Source organism: Brienomyrus brachyistius, unplaced genomic scaffold (assembly GCF_023856365.1).
Source record: "Brienomyrus brachyistius isolate T26 unplaced genomic scaffold, BBRACH_0.4 scaffold27, whole genome shotgun sequence".
Lineage (NCBI taxonomy): Eukaryota > Metazoa > Chordata > Actinopteri > Osteoglossiformes > Mormyridae > Brienomyrus > Brienomyrus brachyistius.
Genome location: NW_026042306.1, coordinates 4,896,659 through 4,918,562, shown reverse-complemented (window position 1 = coordinate 4,918,562; position 21,904 = coordinate 4,896,659). Strand labels below are relative to the sequence as shown.

General features: G+C 41.5%; 2 long non-coding RNA genes across 3 annotated transcripts; one reads left to right on the top strand and one right to left on the bottom strand.

Moving 5' to 3' along the window:
* Positions 1-11,134: 11,134 nt before the first annotated feature.
* Positions 11,135-12,432, bottom strand: LOC125720926 (uncharacterized). Its single transcript, XR_007385609.1, has 3 exons — positions 12,190-12,432; positions 11,910-12,042; positions 11,135-11,695 (listed from the first exon to the last, which is right to left on the bottom strand). It is a non-coding gene; the product is annotated as an uncharacterized LOC125720926 (long non-coding RNA).
* Positions 12,433-12,996: 564 nt separating this feature from the next.
* Positions 12,997-21,667, top strand: LOC125720933 (uncharacterized). Of its 2 annotated transcripts, none has more exons than XR_007385615.1 (2): positions 12,997-13,562; positions 18,140-21,667. It is a non-coding gene; the product is annotated as an uncharacterized LOC125720933 (long non-coding RNA). The 2 variants fall into 2 exon arrangements; XR_007385616.1 differs by lacking the exon at positions 12,997-13,562 and adding an exon at positions 13,793-17,717.
* The last annotated feature ends 237 nt before the right edge of the window (positions 21,668-21,904 follow it).

The window sequence follows — 21,904 nt, the reverse complement described above, 5'->3', positions numbered from 1 at the left end:
CGATTTCGCGGGCTAAGTGGATTTCTCCACTGTAATTGGTCCATCCAAGATGAAAAAAAACTGCCTTAACGGTGGGAATGTACAAACTGCACAGCATGCTGGTAAAGGTAGTATGGCGAAAAAACAGTACAGTGTAGAATTCCACATTTTACAGTTAAATATTTAAAATATCTATTTTCTTTAAATTGGGTGTATTTCACAAAAAAACAGTTTACTCCAATAAACAGTTATGTGGGTGCAAATTGTTGCCTTATTTTATTCAAGGCTCTCAAGTTTCATCAAAACCTTTAAGATAGATTACATTATGGGAGAAACGCGTGTCTCACTGTTAATGCGTGAGACTTCAGACCCCTGCCTACCGCATTCATCGGATCTTGCTCTTACGCTTCCACCTTTTCTGCACTCCGGATGTGTGCGCATTCATGTAAATAACGTATTACGTATTATTATTTGCAGCGGGATCACACGTAACTTATTTATTATTCCATCCATCCATCCGCTTATCCTTCTGGGTCGCGGGGAGTCCGGAGCCTATCCCGTAAGCAATGGGCACGAGGCTGGGAACAACCCAGGATGGGCGGCCAGCCCATCGCAGGGCACACTCACACACCAGTCTTATTTATTATTCGCAGCGTCTTATTCGGATTTTCCGGTCCACCTTAAATGTTGCGCAGATTTTCAATTTGAGACAAGTCTGCACACACCTTTACATGTTTTTATTAGATTTATTACAGTACCTAAATAGTCTGTACTCCAATGCTTTTAATGTATCTAATTTTTGGTTTATAACAGAATAATATAGATTTGCTGTAGGACTTCTTGCTTGAGCGTGAGGGCCTGACTGTGTTTAATTCCATATGCGGGAGAGTTGGCAACCCTGAGGCAACAGTCCTATTCAACTGTTTATATGCTGGTCTATGATAGTTAATTCTGGTCTGCTTGTGTGGTAAGAAAATTATGAATCAACCTCTCTGATAACTCTAATTGAGCCACTTAGAATTAAACTCCAGACCTCTCAGTTGGTGAGAGAGTTCTCTTTTATAAAAACAATCCAGCACACTCTAGCACCAGGTACCCCGAGCACAAAGAGCAACCAGTTGATAGACTATAATAGCCAATTCCCTATAAGGACATCTAAGTCCTGATTGGTCATGAAACAACAAGAAATCAAGTTCTATTGGTTGACATTTGCAGCAAGGTAAAATCCACCCATTTTGATCAATTTACCAGAACAGGCTCCCCCCCCCCCACTGTACTCCACTGTCTGTCAAGTTCTGATCTCTCTTCAGTGTCTGTGGAACTAACTGCAGGCAGCTATCATGGAGCGAGGTCACGCAGTATTCAAGACAATCTCTTCTTGCCTAAGACATAACAGACCCAATATGCCTCCCCTCCCGGGTCTACCAATGTCCAATATTCTTTCCACACTTGCAACTGAAGCTGTTCCACCAGCAATATTTCATTAATGATGCTGGTCACCCGGCACTAAAATACAATATATACTGGTAAAATCATATGCATTATGCTGGTCATACTGGTTACCAGCTATGCTGGTCTTTGTTGGTTTTTTTCAGCAGGGTTAACAGTTAAATATTATACATTGAACAACAGAGTTCACCATAATTATCTAATGACCAACTAATAATATGAATAAATCTACAGAAACACATGTTACCCCAGAGGTGATGCTCTTTCTGACAGCAGGTTTGGAGACTGTCACAGTAAAGCCGGAAAATGTCTTCAGGCTCGTGATCTCCAACAGCTTTTGCAATACCCAGAATGCATGCGAAGTTGGGAAAAAATAACAGTCCTGTATTTGCAATAATATGGACACTTAGTATAATCAAAATACAGTACTTTGTCTTGTAAGAGCATGGACATTTTTACAGTGTAAATAAAATAAATATGATAACAAAACATCTTAATATGTTAATAAAAATTGACATAATTTATTATTTTATACATAATATTTGAAAAACAGAAAGCCATTCTAAATTGGAGCCAGCTTATTTAACACCTCATCATAAAAAATCATAATGTGCATAAATATGTTATTGACACAAAATGGACGGTAGGCTCCTTATTTATGTACAGAGTTGTTGTAAAACGGGAAAACGTAGTTCATGGACCCTTACCGATTGCCTTATGATATGCAACCATAGGCCTGAGCGTAACTGGGCCAATAGTAGCATAAATGAATCGGTCCTCTTACTTTTTGCCAACACCCTGATTGCCGTGCATAAGCCGCACTTGGCACAACTCCTGTAAGCCACTGCTAACTAAGCCGACACTGCAGCACATCAGCCGAGCCTAACCTGAGTCTTCCAGCTACACTCTATGGACAAAAGTACTGGGACATCTGGCCACAATACCTACAGGAAATTATATGAAATCCTTAGGCATCAATGTGGAGTTGGTCCCCCCCTTGCAGCTGTAACAGCTGCCAATGTTCCTGAAAGGCTGACAAGATTTTGGAGGGTGTCTGTGGGATTTTTTTTCCATTCATCCAGAAGAGCATTTGTGAGGTCAGGCATTAATGTTGGACATGGCCTGGCTCCTGTGTCCCAAAGCATTTGTCCATATAGTGTATCTGGGTATAAGCATGTAATACCTACGAAAACCACAGTTCTTAGACGTTTGTACATGAAGACTAACTTTTAGTTCTAGCAGCAGAGAATTTCGTAACTACGCGTAACACTTACTTGTGGTATAATTTAATCCGGTGGATTGGGTCATATATAACCAAAAGATTTAATAGTATTAGGCGATATCTAATTTTTGATACCGTTCAGATATCACACTCAGGTATAAGATATTTTGAATGTATTTAAAAAAGCAACAGTATTCCAGACAAAAACAAACAAATGTTACTTTGCACTGCTGTACCTTCTTATAAAATTTAGTGACACTGTCTCCAAAAATGATCTCAAAATGTGAATAAATTGTCCCAGTCTGGAGCCCTACAAGCAAAGTCTTTGTGTGGGAAATACTGATCTTTATGGCATCAACTGGAAGGAAGGCCAGGATGCAACAAATGAAAACAAACTTTATGTATGAAATTGGCATCAAGATATATTTATTTATTAAATGAAGGCGTCAGAACCCTGTTCCAGATCTTTCCAACCCACTTGAAACCCTGCTTAACATATTCAGCTAGGAGACTGGATAAAGTTAATGTGACATTAACCATGGACATAAACCATGAATTTATTGTAAATTTTATTTCTCTAATGCTATTTTACTCAACATTAGCTCTTACTCTGCATCTTGGGTCTGTTCCCTTCTCCTCCCTTTGCATATATCAATACACATTAAGGATATGATGGCTCATCTATTATACAAGTTAAGAAAGTAAGAGTAATTAAACATTCTAAGCACTATACACTAACAACATGCCCTTTAATCCAGGTAAGCCTGAAATATAATAATAACACTTTATTGATCCCTGTGGAGAAATTCTCATGACGATCAGGCATTTTGAACTTCCTTTGATGCAACACTTTCTCTGCGGGGCTTTGAACTGCATGGCTCTTTCTGGAGGTTAAGGTGTTGGAGTACACTGCTGTTTCTGCTTAGCTCCAGTGAATGATTTCAGCAGCTACCACATCAGGGCTGTACAGCAGACATAACACACAGTAACTCTGAAAATGGTGGCTCCATACACACGGATAAATCCAGTATAGAAGTTGGTTCTAATTGGTCTGCTGAAGGTAATATTAATGGAAGTTGTTACTTAAAACCTCAACATTAGGGGCTTCCATTACTCCATTTTAGACGTAAATAACAATATTTCATTCTGTATGCAAAAGGAGGAGGTTATTTTTTATTTCCCAATATAGTATTTGGAATTAAAAAAGGACAAGTGTGTCAGACATATACCTTTATTATTCAGTGCCATTTCGTGCTGCTTGATAATGTGTGGGGGTCCCCAGGATCTCAAGGATTCCTCTTCCTGATCCCTGCTGCTGTAGTCTGCTCTGGATGGACCTGCTGTCTCCTGCTGACTGGGGCCCATCTTCAGGGCGGCCCACCACCTGAAGAGCCTCAACAGTGTGCCTCAACATCCCTTCGGAGAAGCTCAAATCAAGAGCTTATGAGACCAACCCGGTGTCTCCGCTGGGGGGGGGCACTGACTAGGGGTTAGCTGGCTTGTATTCCTCTGTCTAATGTTGACCAGGAAACATTCAAGCTACATTTAAGCTGTAATATGCAATTATCTTAGCTGCAGGGTTAAAGTTATGAGTCTGCTCTTCCTCATGCTGAAAGTACTTTTACTCACTGAACAGTGTGAGGAAAGCAGCCTAAGGGAGGGCATGTAAGCTACCTGGGGCTAGTTAGCCAGGTAACATTCCCTTGTTCACCGACAAGGGCGGATCTAGAGAAATTTTCTTAGGGTGGCATGAGGGTGGCATGGAAATCAGTTGGGATGGCAAAATCAAAGCCGTTTCTTTATACATTTGCAGGTGTTACATTCTCTAATACTGCATGTACCATATATGGTTAAAATACATCAAATCCAGGGAACTCACAGTCTCTCCTCCCTAGCACCTCAGCTTTGGAGTGTATGTCTATTCATACTTCCTCTGCTGCTTACCTGTTTCACCTTCTTGCCCTGGCTCAGCTTGATCTTCTTCTTCTTCTTGCTCCTTCTCCTCTTTCGCCATCCGCAACTACGTCTGCTTTTCCTCCCTGATCCCTCCTCTTTGTGTGTAAGAAACTAGTGATGGCATCCTTTCTTTTCATACCTCTCAGTAGTTTCTGAAATCATGCAAATGCAGATTTAACATTCCTGTTAATACTTACGATTACCGCATTTTGTTTTTGATGATAACCACAGGTTTCAGCCTATACTATAGCACAAAACAACACTAAATCATAAACATTGACTGATAATCTCCCTGCACGTCATGTAGAAAATGTTAAACCTCGTTTTCATGATTTATTGGGCTAATAAGACTTATCTTGATGCTATTGCCAGAGTGTAACAATCAAACCGTCTGTGCTGAAATCTGAAATGCCCCCGGTGTTGATTCCAAATGTTCTCTGTCACCAATCTTAGGTGTGGTCATAGGTTGCTATTGGCAACAAGAAAAAAATAGGGTGCGTTCAACTTCATGCAGCCACTTACAGCGCTGTCTTAAAGCAATGCATTCTGGTCCTGATGCAATGCATCATGGTTAGATTTTTTTGTCTGGCACTGCAAAACGTCACCACATGTCACCATGTCACATGGTACAAAAACCTCGCGAGAGCAAGATGACTTAAGACAGATTGTGCAGCCAGCACGCAAAGGGTACTGACAGTGCTGCACGATCTGTCTTAAGTCATTCTGTTCCAAGAATGCGTACCCATTGGCACTCGGAAAGACGACATGTTGCTGCTTGATTGGTCTCATGTTGTAAAGGACTGTCTTACAAGACTTTATGGCACAGTCGGATCTGCGTTTTCTGTTACAGCGAATTACTGCGTTCAAAGCCAGCGAAGCCTGGGACATATGTGAACTAACTGGAGTTGCTAAATTGCCTGTAGGAGTGCATGTGTGAGTGAATGGTGTGTGAGTGTGCCCTGCGACGGGCTGGCCCCCATTCTGGGTTGTTCCCTGCCTCATGCCCATTGCTTCCGGGATAAGCTCCCCCCGCGACCCAGTAGGATAAGCGGTTTGGAAAATGGATGGATGGATGGATGATAAGTTTGAAAAGTGGATATATGTGGCTAAATTGAAAGAGTTAGAGAAGGAAAAGGCAAATAATAAGGGACTGCGGGACAAACTGGGGGACAGGGGGACCAGGGAGTCAGTGGAGTTAAACGCTGAAAGGGCCAGGAATGAGGCTCAGGCCCAATCCCTCAGCATGGTGTTACAGAATACTAAGAAGAAAAAGGAAGAGATACCTCTGTACCCTCCTCTGCCGAATGTGCCTCCTCCCCCTGCTTATCATCCTCAGCTAGGAACAGCTGCAGCAGCACCGGCGTCTGTGGAGGCCACTGCCCCTCCCTCAGAGAAGAAGGAGGAAGATGACGCAGTGGGGGAAGCAGGAGCCCCGCCGCTAAGACAGAGCCAGAGACTGCTGCAAAGGGGGAGAGACTCAGGCTCACAGCCATCGCAGTTGTACCCCTTGGTGGAGATGCCTGACCCAAGGGGCCCTGCGCCTGATGGAACACCAAGGATGGTGTACTGTACGTCCAGCGCAACTGGGACTTGGCAGAGCTGAGAGAGGTGGTCAACTCCCTCCCAGATCCACAAGAGGTGGGGAGACACCGCTTCTGGCAGGAGGTGATGAACCTGGACGACGTCTACCAGCATCACGACTCCACTGCACAGCCACTTATGTGGAAAACCCCACACAACACGATTTGGATGATATGCAAGACTTCATGGGGAATGGATTTCCTACAGAAATGATTCAAATTGACTGTATTTATGTGGGACATCAAGCCACTGCTGTTTCTGTGACACTCCAAGAACAACAGCTTCGCTGGTTCTGCCCCGTTGATGAAGGCGTTCCACATGTCTCCTGTGGAAAGGTAGAAGGTAAAAACTGGAAATTTCTAGGATTATGGGTAAAAGAGTGTAAGGAGCGAGATGATTGGGTGAATGTGGAGAAAGGTAGATGGGTAACTAAGGACGGGACTGTACTAAGGTATGACTAGGTTTTAATTGTTGAGGTAAAACGGTAAATTCATTGCGATAATAGAACAAAAGGGCAATCTGTAGAGATTGAGGATTCACCGGCATGGCTGGATGAGATCCCAGAAAACTTTTGGGCAAAGGGGAAAAACGATTTTGGGCAAATTGTGACGGCTGAACCTCTACGGGTAATGCCTAAGTCTCAGTACAGACCATAGCGCGTGCAGTACCCCCTCTCCAGAGAAGCAGAAGAGGGAATTGAAAAAATGCATGGCGATTTGCTGGCTCGTGGAGCCATAGCTGAGATAAGCTATTCTCCGGTGAACTCCCTCATCCTGCCAGTAAAGAAAGCAGATGGGTCCTGGAGATTTGTGCAGGACCTAAGGGGGGTAAATGACTCAGTGTATCCGCGAGCGCCCATAGTCCCTAACCCAATCACCATTCTATCATCCATACCCCCAGAGTCTAAATGGTTTTCAGTTATTGATCTGGCAAATGCTTTCTTCTCTGTTCTAGTTCACCCAGACTCTCAGTACTGGTTTGCACGCAAAGGGAAAAGGTACACCTGGACAGTCATGCCACAGGGCTACACTGAGTCACCGAGTGTTTATGCTCAGGAGCTAGGAAAAAACTTAGAGCGCTTCACCTCCCCAGGGGGAAGTACACTGGTGCAGTATGTGGATGATTTGTTGCTGTGTGCAGAAACGAGAGAGAGTTGTGAGAGAGATACGCAAGCGTTGTTGTTGTTCTGTGCAGAGAATGGACATAAGGCCTCTAAAAGCAAGCTGCAGCTGGTAAGATCTGAAGTGCACTACCTGCACTTCACTGATCTAAAGCAGGCGCTTTGTGTGACCCCGGCATTGGGGGTCCCAAATTACAAACGCCCATTTCAATTGTGTGTGGATGAAAGAGGTGGTTTCATGACTGCTCCCAAAGTCTGCCTTTCCAGGATTGGCAAAGGTGGCCCATGGATTGGACCAGAGACACTGGACCGCCCCTTCATTCACGGCTTATGCTCAAACTTTCGTTTCCAGGTGTTCCACATGTATGACTCACAACATGGGTCGTGCATTGAAGCCACCAACTGCCACAACTCCTCCAGCTGAAGGTCCTTTCCAACATTTGCAGATGGATTTCATAGAACTAACACCCTGTAGAGGTTATCGTTATTGTCTAGTGGTTGTTGATCTCTTTTCCAGATGGGTGGAAGCCTTCCCGGCCAAGCAAGCAACGGCCCAGATAGTTGCGAAAAATCTGTTAAAAGAAATATTCCCGCGATGGGATGTTCCAATATGCATTACCACTGATAATGGTACACATTTCTCTAATCAGGTGGTCCACAAGCTCTCTGAGTGGTTGAAAATCGACCGTCGACACTACTGTGCTTATCACACGCAGAGTGGAGGGATTGTTCACTTGCTTGTCCTTTTTCTTCCCACTGCACTGATGGACGTACAGTTCTCATGTGCTGATGCAGGTTATTTGTAGAGCCTGTTCGATATGAGATTTTAACCTTGCACGCTCTACACTCTGCCTTTGTATTGTCAATGTAATTGAAATGCATCCAAATTACTCTGTTTCCTGTGGTCACTCATTTTGTCGCGCGTCTCCTTCCCTCCTGTTTCTTTCTCTGTGCGTGTGATTGCTGCATTTGTCTGTGGGTACATTCCACTTCACGCTGCCGCGCTGGCTTAAACCAATGAATTCTGGTCCTAACGCAATGCATCATGATTAGGATTTTTTGTCCGACTTCAGCCGGCGCTGCAAAACGTCACCACCCTTGACCATGTCACATGGTACAAAAACTTCGCGAGAGCAAGGTTTTCCAATCCATGCGGCTTGGAAAAAAAAATAGAGAAAGAAAAACAGCCGCTCTGACTCCGGCTCACAGGCAGAAGCCGATGTTCTGCCATTTTTTGCTGCCTTGCCAGAATTTCCTACCCATACTCCTGAATGGACATCTGTAAAAGGATTTATGCTATCAAAATAACTTTCCTGTACTTTAGAAAGGGTAGCAGTTTTTACACATAGTTTTATGCTGCCAGAAATTGCTGCCTATAGTTTTTAATGGGCTATCAGTGTTTTACACTAAGAATGTAATGTCATAAAATAATCATTCAAATCTGGGAACATAAAAAATCATGCTAAGAATTAAAGCCCGTGTTTTCTCTCCAATGGTCATTACTGAAATGCATGTAATAGCTCTTAACATGTTTTCAATTAAATTACATCGGAGTGACTTGTTTAATTAGAAATATTCCCACATGACATCATATGCACAGTTACCTCCAATTTCTCCGAACTTTACATTCATATGCATCTTACTTTTCCAATGGGTCAACAATTGTAATGGTTTCACTGGACATCTTTAAAAAGGCAAATAATGTATAATAATTTCACAAGGACACAAATTACATCTAAAACATAGCAGAAGCAAACTGGGTGAGAAACATTCCAAAGCTCTGCTCATGATGATGTTGTAATAATTGTGATTCCTCAATTTTACAAATGTAGAAAAATTTAAAAGCAAAAACAGAAATGAAATTCCAGGACATTTTGCCATTTGTATCACTTTACAGGTCATTTCAATGACTGGAAAATAACCCTAAATATTTTCAGGTTTTCAGGACACGTGGGAACCCTGTAAGAGGAATGTAGAAAGGAAGGTTGGATTGGAGGCTAAGGATGACATTAAAAGTTTCCTCCAATATTTTAACTCCAAAAGAGCTCTAAAAGCTGAAATCAGTAATCTGTAGGATAGTAAGGGTCTTATAACTGAAAATGAAATTGATATAGTAAAAATAAGAGTTTAATGATTCTTTTACACAATAGAGAACACAGGTAACCTGCCACCATTTAATACAAATACAGTGTCGTCTATGACCAATATATGTATAACTGAGGCTGATGTGGTACAAAGCCTTGCTAAGCTCAAAATAAATAAATTGCAGGGCCCTGATGGCATCTTACCTATAGTTTTAAAAGAGATGAGGGATATTATTAGCCAACCTTTAACATTACTATTTGAGAAATCCTTATCTACTGGTGTGGCACTTTCTAATTGGAAGCATGCCAATATAACACCCATATTCAAAAAAGGGGATAGAAGTAATCCAGCAAACTATAAGCCAATCAGTTTAACTTGCATAACTGGAATGGTAATGGAAGCTACAATCCCAGTGAAAATGATAGATTACCTGGATGCATGAAATAACATTCTGAGGGATAGCCAACATGGATTTAGGAGAGGTAGCTTCTGTTTAACTAATCTACTTGAGTTCTTTGAGGAAGCTACAAAAGAAATTGATCACAAAAAGGCCTATGATGTGATCTGCTTAGTTTTGCAGAAGGCCTTTGATGTTGTCCACCACAAACGGCTCTTGCTTAAACTCCAAACTGAAGGGATTTTAACAACTGTAGCAGAGGCTCCAACGGGATCTTGATTTAATTTGCGACTGGGCTGATACCTGGCAGATGAAATTTAATGTAGATAGATGTAAGGTAATCCATGCAGGGAGCAGAAATATAAAGTACAGATATTTTATGGGTTCCACTGAAATAAAGGTAGCTGATTATGAGAAAGACCTCAGTGTGTATGTTGATGCTTCCATGTCCCACTCTTGCCAGTGTGGGGAAGCAATTAAAAAGGCCAATAGGATGTTGGGTTACATCTCTAGGTGTGTGGAGTTCAAGGGAACTGATGCTACGATTATTTAATTCCTTGGTAAGACCCCACCTAGAATATTGTGTGCAGGTTTGGTCACCATTCCTTAAGAAGAACATTGCTGCCTTGGAAAAGGTGCAATGTAGGGCTACGAGAATTATTCCTGGTCTTAGAGGAATGTTTTATGAGGAGAGATTACCTGAGCTGAATCTGTTTAGCCTCGAGCAAAGGAGACTAAGGGGGGGGACATGATCCAGGTATATAAAATTCTAATGGGTCTGGATGCTGTTCGATATTTCAATATTAGTTTAAATAATAGAACCGGTGGCCTTAAGTGGAAATTAGTGGGAGAACATTTCAAAACGAATTTGAGGAAGTATTTCTTTACACAGCGTGTAGGTAGAGTACGGAATAGTCTTATTACTAGTGTAACGCAAGCTAAATCCCTGGGTTCCTTTAAATCAGAGCTAGAGAAGATTTTAATAATTTTGAGCTATTAGTTAAGTTGTCCCCAAAAGAGCTTGATGGGCTGATTGGTCTCCTCTCATTTGTAAATTTCTTATGTTCTTTTGTAAGATTTTAACAACTCTGAGCTGTTAGTTGAGTGCTCCCCAAACGAGCTTGATAGGCCAAATGACCTCCTCTCATTTGTAAATTTATGTTCTTATGTAGGTATAAAAATAACTGACCATATGATAAAATGATTTTGTCTAATACAGGACTACAGTCTTCATTAGGTATATATTTTCCCCTCGCACTTTGTATGGGCAGTGAATTGCCCCTACTTACGTGTGGATTCCTAATAAGAAAAATGCAAGAAATGAACACACATATAGTCAGAATAATTCTCATGTTGTCAACTATTGAGTGCAATTCAAATTTTATTGAACAAATCTAATGATTACAGTATTTTTTTGTCAAACAAAACACTTACAATGAACTGTTCCAAATTATTATGCACAGTAAGCTGCAAAACACTTTATAAGTTGCAAAGAACTGAAAATTGTCATTTGTTGTGTTTGCAACATATGTACTGAAATCAAACAGGTCACGTCACATTTTGACATAGGACTCCTTATTTGATAGCAGCTTCACAAGTCTTGCATCCATTGAACTTGTGTATTTGGACAGTTTCTGCTTGTGAGCACTGGTTAGTGGCGGCAGAATAGAAGGTTTATGCACAGTTGCAGTGGAGGACTCTACACCTTGATGTCCATGGGACTCCAGAGGCACCAGCAGCTTCAAATATCTGTTTGCTGCTACATAATGGCATTTTAGCAGCTGCTCTCCTGATCTGATGCATGGATCTGGTAGAGATCTTCCTCAATTTGCCTTTATCTGCACGAACCCGTCTGTGCTCTGATCTACTGCATGCAAAGGCTCATTTCGCATTTTTGTTCTGCATTCTGAAATGGAAGAAAAAAAACATTCATGACGAACACAAACCTATAAAAGGTACTTGTGTGACACTATTAAGGAAGGATCTGACTAGGAGAAAAGCTGGCAGAGTGATTGCCTGGCTGCCGGCTGCAAATGATATGTCGAGCAGTAATATGGCATTAATCAACAGATATGAGGTGAAGATTTAAATATTCTAGAGGGAGCCTGGTGGGGACCTACTTGTGTCGGATGAGCCGGCCTCCCTGGATCACTTGTGCCGTCACATTGGCCATGTGGCAAGAAAAAAGGAGCCAGTTTCGGGGCTGGACTCGGTATGAGAACCTCATAAATATCATTGAGTAACAGGTAAGAGCTGGGGAGACAAAGATCATGCAGGGGTCAGAGGCCAGAAAGAAGAGAAGAAGAGCAACCAGCTTAAAACCTTTAAAAAGTCCCTCTGGAGTCCCGAGTGACCCAGTGGACGCGCATATAGATGGAAGGTGAGCCCTCTGCCTCTTACCGAAGGTCATTCGACCGCTGATGATGTCGGGGCTCTTCCTCATATCGCTGACTGCGACTAGGGGAAGACCCCAATTAATAACTGGTCCCCAGAAGTGCTGAAATCAAACAATAAAACACAGAGCTGATCTAACATGCAGCAGGGTGAAGGTACCATTAAATAAATTTCAGAGGATTCTTACAATACATTAGTGTGAGATTATTAAACAGTAGTCATAAAATTACATGTATATTAACAAAAAATCAGTTTGTTACTTTCTTACCGTGCTTTTGTTGTAAGGATTTTCCCAACAGGCACATTCAGATCACGGAAAGACAAAGAAAACAAACAAAAAAAATTATAAGTGCAATTCTGTGATCACCAGCAGCACTTCTGCAATGAGGGACCCAAATGTAAGCAGTGACTTTATGCTTACATCTACAACAAAGTGAAGAGTTTAAGCTTCTTATACACTGACGGCAATTGACAAGGAAAGTTTACATATTGGATTTTTACATAAACTGCAAGCGCCTCTGGATGCACATACCTCCTCAGATACTTCCGAAACTCTTTGTTTTTAAGCTGGTTTACAGCTCTCTGAAAGAAATTCCTTGCCATGATAAAGTGAATGTACATGCACGTATGTTGATTTTGTTCAAAATGAAATGTGAAGATGAATTTGCCGTTTATATAGGAATGCGAATGACATCAGCACTCTAGATTCTAGAACTTACATACGTAGGCTACTGATAACGTAACTGACGTAACTGTTCCAACATCTCCTTGGAAACGGACTGGAATTGAATGGAAGAATGTTAGTAGGCGAAATGAATTTTGTCAACTGAATAAATTCATTTTGTGTACAAAATGCATTTCCTGAACGAAAGTCATTTTGTGGAGGAAAGGAATGTCATGAATGATACAGAGTCATTTCGTGGAAGAAATCGATTCTGCGGAATTACGGAGTGCTTTTGTGGAAGCAGGAAATGCATTTCATCTGTTGCAGAGTCACGAAAAATCAGCGCTTGACACTTGGCATACCATAAAGTACAAAGTACTCAGCAGGCACATGGACGCAGACACATCTGTATCCACACCTGGATATTTCAGTGTGACTTTTATTGCGTGGATTCTTACTACAGTGGTGCCTGCGGTTCACGAACACAATCCGTTCCAGGAAAGTGGTCGTGAACCAATTTGTACGCGATCCAAGGCAATTTTCCCAATAAGAAAGCATTTAAATTCCATTAATTCGTTCAGAAGTCTACCAAATAATGATTTGTTGTCAATTAATTTTCTGGTTTTTATAGTGAAAACTTTAAAGAAAAACACAATATAGTGTGGCGACGGGCGGACCGAGGCATCACGGGAGACATGGAGACTTGCTTGCTGGGGTAATTACGCTTTTTATTTACAGTCATTAAACCCCTTGCATTGTTGTGGTTGTTAATGTTAATGGTTGCATTTCCCTATTGTCGCGTGTGTGTTTGGCCGTGTTTTGTAAACGGTCCGATCCTCACGTGTATTTAGCGTGTGTAAATCATCCACCGTGTGTGCATCTTGCAGTTCGGCGTCTGTGTATTTGGGACGTGTCCCATTGGAAACACATTGGGATTTTGGCTTTTAAAATCTCAATCTAAAGAAGCACATCGAAGAAAGCTAAACTAATGGTAAACACCAGTGAATTAATTTCAGTTATCACGATTAGCCTGGATAACAGCTTGGGGAGAGCTTTGTGTCTGATGTTAAGTGAACGTTTTCTTCTCTTGGTGATAGGCTGGTTAGGGCATTTGAATCACTAATATTAACTTGGACATTTGAACAATGAACACTGAAATAGTTATGTAAGCTGAAAAACAGGGTTTTGTGACTGAGATAATGAACCCCATGCTGGTAATAGGAAAAACGGTGACTTGTGTTTTCAGAAATGGCTTTAAAATACGTTAACATTAACCTGTACTTCTTTTTTTAACAATAGCATACTCCTGTTTAGGTTTTTAAAGCCCTCTTTTTGAAGTGTGTGATGTATGCAAAATTTTTCTTTTCCATGCTTTAAAAAGCTGAGTAAACGTTTTGATATTAAAAGTTTAGACAGCGTTCCGTTGTTATTCATATTTACTTGCACTTTAATTACTCAAGTACAGTTAGTTACAGATTATTTGTAATACTTAAGTACAGTGAACACTAGGTACTTTAAGACTTTTACTTGAGTGGAATTCTAGTTGGTGACTTGGGAGGGTATCTGTACTTATACTTAAGTGTGACTTTCGGGTACTTTATACAAGACTGTGAACAAGCTCGACTGTCTCAGACGGAAATTATAGCTCAGAGGTAATGATACTATATTAATAATCTCTGAGTTAATGATTAAGACATATATCAGCCTTCCAGCTGCAACTGACTAGAAATCAACCTAATGTTTTTCATGTTAGAAATCATAAACCTGCTTCAGTTCATGTCTCTGTGTGAAATCAGATGTTACTCACATGGCATAAGGCCCAATGTGCCTCTGACTGTAATCACCCAGAGTGTGGCCCAGCGTGACTCCTGATGACATGTTAATCTCTTGGAGTGGGAATTCCATTTCCATAAAAGTTATTGTAGGAAACCTCGTTAATGGAAATATATTTTCAAAACCTTCGAACAATATTGGCATTTCGCATTTTTCTCACAAAAAACTGTCAGGTAGTGACAACTCCAATGAGCAGAGTGAAAAAACGATTAAAATCGGTATTTAACTAACTAAATCAGAAGAGGAAAAAGAAGAATAATTTAGCTTGGCATAATTCTATGTTTAAAACATTTTGAACAGTTTCCATGCCAGGTAGTGCAACCCAAGAAAACCCATCAAAACATGATGAATATCATAAAGTATGAATATCATGAAATAATTTATTATTTAAATCATATATAAAAACTTGATATCAAGGACAAAGGTTAAAATTGTGCAGGTGGTGCAACCGGAATCAGTATTACTACTAATTATAAATGCAGTTTACAAGTAGGAATAAACATTGATGAAGTGTAGACACTTAACCTTATGGGAATTGACAGGGCTTCATGTTTGATTGGGCCAATTTTTTGCCTTTGGTTTGGTTACTATATAACCTCAGATGTGAATTATGTCTGATAGCTGAAATGAAAGCTGACCATTGATTGCAGTAACTTGGATAATTCAAATTCATAACTTCTGTCTAAAAAGTCAAAAAATTTGACAAAAAAGTCAAACAAATACAAAAACACATCTTTGTGTTTTGGTATTTTGTGAATATCTCAAAAACTACATGATGGATTATATCAAAGTTAAAATATGTGGTTCTCAGACTTGTTTTCTAAATGTACACCTAATTTTATTGTGCTAAAATGCTTTTATAAAATTAAATTATGTGAAATATACAAATATCTCCTGCTCCTTCAGTATTTCCTCCAAAGAAAGTGTACATTCGACACAAGCATTGTCTTTTTTTAGTTAAATATATGTGTAACAGCAATTCTGTGACCATTGTATTCTGTGACTCCAGTAGATACTGTTGCCACTATATAGCTTGAGCTTGCTCACACAGATGTGTTCCTAACGCAAACAATGTAAACTCATACGTTGTAAACAAATGAATGTCAATGCGATGTAGAGTGGGTGTATAGAAATGCTGGCTTTTAACATGATATAGGTTTAGCTGCTTGTTATATCAGATTAAACAAAATTAGGCTGATTTGTAGAGTAGCCTATTTGTATAATTCTAACACAACTAAAAAGTGATTAAAGCTCACATGGGCAACTTGATGCTATGAGTATACAGTCAAAGTAAAAAGTATGTGAACCCCTTGGAATTTATTCATAAAAAGTGATCTGATCTTCATCTAAGTCACAGGTACTGATATACACAATGAGCTTAAGCCAATAACACAAAAAAGGTTCTACTCTTTCAAGTTTTTATTATTCAAACATATTCAGCATTCACAGTGGTACTGGAGAAGGTAAGTGAACCCTTAGGTTCAATAACTGGTTGACCCTCCTTTGGCAGCAATGACCGCAACCAGGCACTTCCTGTAATTGCAGATCAGACCTGCACATCGTGTGGAGAGAGTTTTAGCCCATTCTTCCCCTGCAAAACTGCCTTAACTCTTCCATATTCTTTGGTTGCCTTCTGTGTATTGCTCTCTTAAAGTCATTCCACAGCATCTCAATAGGATTGAGATTGGGGCTCTGACTGGGCCACTCCACTGCGATGTTTGGGGTCATTGTCCTGTTACATCACCCAGCCTCAGTTGAAGGACAGACATTCTCACATTATCCTGAAGAATTTGCTGATAAAGTTGGGAATTCATTTTCCCCTCAATGATGGCGAGCTTTCCAGACCCTGATGCAGCAAAGCAGACCCAAATCATGATGTTCCCTCCACCATACTTTACTGTAGGGATGATGCATTTATCTTTTTACGCCAAATGAAGTTCTGCTTGTTCCTCCCAAATAGTTCAATTTTAGTTTCATCACTCCACAAAACATTTTCCCAGTATCGCTGTGGAGTGTCCAAGTGCTCCTTCGCAAACTTCAGGCGTACAGCAATGTTTGACAGCAGTGGCTTCCTTCTTGGTGCTCTGCCATGGACTCCTTTCTAGCTGATTCATGAACACAGATGCTAGACAGTTCTAATGACTTCTTCAAGTCTTTCGCTGTCACTTTAGGATTCTTCTTTTCCTCAAAGATGACTTTGCGTTGTGCTATTGGGGTCATCTTGGCAGGGCGCCCACTTCTAGGCAGAGTAGCCACGGTACCAAATTGTCTCCATTTATAGACAACTTGCCTAATAGTTTATATTAATAATAATATAATAATAATTTATAGACAACTTGCCAACAGTAGACTAATGAATATGTAAAATCTTTGAGACAACTTTGTAACCCTTTCCAGCCTTATGTAACTTAACAATTCTTGATCTTAGGTCTTCAGACAGCTCTTTTGTGCGAGGCATGATTCCCATCTGGACATGCTTCTTGTCAAAAGCCCAAACTGAACCTTTTCAGTGGTTTTTATCAACCAAAGTAATTCTAGGCCACACCCCTGAACTCGTTTCATTAAATGGACTCCAGGTGTGCTAAATTTTTAAGCTTTTAAAAAAAGTCATTTACTTGGGGTTCACTTACTTTTTCCTACTTTATACAATATGGTCAAATATTCTCTGAAAATCTGTGTATCTTAATTATAGGACACAGTGTTTGTAAATTATTGTGACTTACATGAAGATTCAACTATGTTTTATATGGGATTTAGTCATACACGTAGAAAATTCCAAGGGGTTCACATACTTTTTACTTTGAACATATTTAAATGGGCCACTCTAACCTGCGAGAGAGTGCCTGTTGGAAAGGCCGTCTCCGAAAACGGGATGCCAACGCGCATACGCTTGGATCAGCGTCAGGAGCGTCTCTTTTGAGTTTTCAGAGGTGGTTTTCTGATTGTGCCGCACCAGATCATCCTACCCAGTGCCGAACGATCCTGGCCAGTTACTCACCATACTCAGGGGTGCAGTATTGTGTGCCACTGACGAACTGTAAGTGACTGGTCCTGGACTGATTACATTCGGTGCTTTAATATTGCAATGCGGTCTACCGGATTGTTAGTTGTTAGTGTGTAACTTTTGAGGAGCTCTGCTACTGAGTGTATTGCAGGCAGATTCTCTGTATTCTGCGTTCGTTCTTGTAATTGTGTATCTTATATATTAAATTTGTTTTGTTAGTCAGTTCTCGTTAGACTGCAAAATATTTAGGAGAGATGGGATAATACAGTAAGGGAGGGTAATAGTATTACTGTTACGTATCCGGTATGTACCGGGGTTAACCAATAGATGGCAGTACTGTTACATGATTGATGATTAGAGATCGTATAAAGTGGTTGTATTTGTGTTAATTAGCTGAACATGTCTCCATGTTCTTATTGTTTTAGTTATTTATATAATATTATTTTCTTCCTTAGACCACATGCACACCCTGTCTACAACTAAGTCATTGCACCTGTAACAGCCAATGGCCAGCCTACAGTATGTTAACTCCAGTGCAATACTGTACCGCCTAATTGAATGCAGTAAAGTTTGGAACTGCGTCTGCCTTCCCTGGTGTTCTTACCGATGCCACCAGAGAGGTGCCATCTTACCGGTACCTTCCTCATACAGTCATAGCTTCTAACACTTTAATAATGCCAGACACACCAACCTTATTTAAATGGGCCACATCAGGTGGCTTATCTGCCTTTCCTATGTATAACCAAAAACTGTCACAACTCTGGTTAACAGCTGGGCCTAGGTACATGGGCTCACAATTTCTGATAGCAACCATCAAATTATGTGATCCCAAACAAATCAAGGAAAAAACAGTGACTAAGCAATCAAAAACCCTTCAGGTAATTTGTCCTAAATAGATATTATAATCTTGGATAGATTTCATGACTTCAGTTGAAGGGTCACAATTTCTGATATCAGCCATCAGATGTTGTGACCCCAAACAAATCAAAAACAACACAGTACCACAGCAGTCAAAAAAGACATCAGGGGAATTATCATAAATATAAATAATAATCCTGGAAAGATTTCATAACTGGGGTGTACAGGTCACCTCTGTCAAAGGGGTGACTTTCATACAGCTGTCATCTGATTTTGTGATCTGAGTGTGGCTTTTGAAAAAGCAACAACACACCATTAAATTTCAGGCAAAAGAAACATGTCCATCTTCAGACTTTCACCATGTTTACACACTGCAGACAATTGTTGTGACAATTTATCAAACATTCCTTATTGTGTCAGTACATGCAGTGTGCTACAGTACACAATATGCTGCTCCACAAAATGAGCTGCATCAACCAATTTGGTACTGTAACAGCTCTTTGAGTATCAGAAAGTAGGACAGGGTTTAAGTATCATAAAGTTAATGAAACTGAAAAATCATAATGATCTTTTTAAACATTTATTTGAAATATGCCTTTACATACAGTACAAAAATCAATAAAATGAAAACAAAGAAATGTGGAAATTACCCGAAACATTGGCTACATGTTTTGGAGTTCAGATATATCCTCTTTCTTAGCCCTCTGTATATTTTTCTAATGTTGATTTTTTAAATTACATATACTTCTTTCCAGCCATAACTCCTCAGACAACAGACGCTTGAAACCCTGATCGGCAAGTCTGCAATTGGTTGTTTAAATGGCAATTGGCTGTCTAAATGTATAAAAATGAATTTCCGTTTTATGCAACTTTGGGTCAACTTTATGCTTTTACTCCACTATTTTACTCCAATATTAAACCAAAAACCAAAGTACTCCGTCAAAAAAGGAACTTTGTCCGTATACAGTAGTATATATATGGGTGTTTGTGTCCACCTACTTCTGTCCATGTAGTATACAGTACATGTATGTGTGTATATGTCTCCATCTACTTCTGTCCATGTAGTACATATGTATGTGTATGTGCGTTTGTGTCACAGATCAGCACAGGGAAGCAGGCGAAGGAAGCCGTGGATAAAAAAAGGGTTTTATTTGCAGAGGAACATACGTAACGTTAATGACAGAACTAGGAAAACGCATGTGAACGCGGTCTGCAAATACACTGAACTAACAACAGCAACCAGAAACAGCTGGTGAACACAGGGACTCTGCACGAGGTTAACGAGGGGGCATGATCGACGAGAGGGCAGGACGAATGGAGCATGACATTACCCAATGGGAGTGAAGGGACTAACAGGACCTAGAGAAACAAAAGCAAAATATCAATGAGGAACCGGGAACAGGACAGACACACAGAGCAGACACAGGGACAAGAAGCAGGAAAACCACTGACAAACCAACGGGAACGCAGACAGGCACAGGGGCACCAAGAACGGAGACACTGGGGGAACACCAACAGGAGGAAAAAAAGGACCAGGAGCGAACAAAGGAGCGGAGCGACGAGGAGCAGACACAGAGGTACGAAAACAGGAGGCAGGATGGTAGAGGACGGGGGAAAATGGGGAGCCCGAGGGAACCCCAGTAGGCAAGAGGCAGAAGCTGCAGAGGCAGCCGGCGACTGCGAGGTTGGAGCCGAAGGGACCTTCGGCAACAGCGAGGCAGGAGCAGGAGGGGACGACGAAGGGGGCAAGGAGGCAGATGGAGGGACAGGCAAAGGAGGTGAAGAGGAAGATAACCAGAGGAGGCGAAGAGGAAGGCGAAGGGGGCACTGGGAGAGGGGAAGAGTGAACAGCAGCCACAGCCGGCCCAGGCATAGGTGACCGATGAGTCGGAGCGGGGGAACCCGCAGACGACCGATGAGTTAATGGAGGCGGGGCCGAAGAGTCATCGGAGAAGCACCCACAGGCGACCGCCAAGCAGGAGTCCAGGGAACCGCAGGCGACCGCTGAGCAGGAACCGAAGGACCCGCAGGTGCTGCATGAGTCCCAGCCACAGGGACCGAGGATGAGCCAGGGGGCAGGGCAGGCAGGAACCAACCCCTGCGCAAGTGACCTCTCCCCCTCCTGGATATGAAGAGCCCAATTCCTGGTTGGGATCTGCCAAGTGGGGGTAACAGAGCTGGGGTTCGCGCCTTGGCAGTGGGTGCAGGCGAAGTAGCAACAGGCAGACGGGCTTGGGCTCCGGGCCCAAGCGCAGGCGACGTCAGGTTTGGTTCCTTTTGGCATACTGCGGGGGAAATGGCGGAGATGGAGACGGCCCCTAGGGAAACGTGCAACGCTTTCCCTCGTCGCTTTCCCTGCTTCTCTCTCCCCCGAACAAGCGCAACGAGGTCCGGCAATTCATGTGGAATAAAAGGACAAAGACTGTAATCGCCCCCTACCTGCTGGATCATGTCCTCAGCTACCCAGCTCTTCAGCCGGGCTAAATGCCACCATACCTCTGCTGTGAGGCGCGGGTCTTCGGCAGGGGAGAAGTGGGTCAAGATTTCCCTTGACCGGCGAGCGACGGCTTGCGCCGTGGGGTCTCCCTTCATTTTGGACTCCTTGAGCCAGTATTCTACCTCGTCCAAAAGGTCAAGGTGTTCCGCCTCATGGAAGGGAGGCATCTTCTCCTGTAGTCCTGTCATTCTGTCACGGATCAGTACAGGGAAGCAGGCGAAGGAAGCCGTGGTAATAAAAAGGGTTTTATTTGAAGGGGAACATATGTTAATGACAGGACTAGGAAAACGTACTTGAACGCGGACTGAAATACACTGAACTAACAACAGCAACTAGAAATAGGTGGTGAATACGGAGACTCCACATGAGGTTAACGAGGGGGCGTGGTCGACGAGAGGGCAGGACAAAATATGTGTCCGCCGCCTTCTGTCCATCTAGTATTTTTGCATGTGTATGTGCGTTTGTATATATACTGTACATGTGTCCGCCTTCTTCTCTCCATGTAGTATATACAATGAGGGAAATAATTATTTTTATAGTTTGTAACTGTTACATAATGACTTTTTCTTGCTTGTTTTGTTAATAATCTATCTTTTGCTGGTTCAATAAACATACCAGTGAAATTACAGACTTCTCATTTCCTTATTAATGGGTCAACTTAAGAATTCAGCAGAGGTCACTGTATGTATGTGTATGTGCGTTTTGTGTATATATGTGTCCGCCTACTTCTGTCCATGTAGTATATATGTATATGTATATGTAAATGTATATGTATGTGTGTGTATGCGTGTATATATATAATATTTTATCCTGCATGTCATGTTTAATTCTGCTGTGCATTTCAGAATTGCATTTTTCCCAGCTG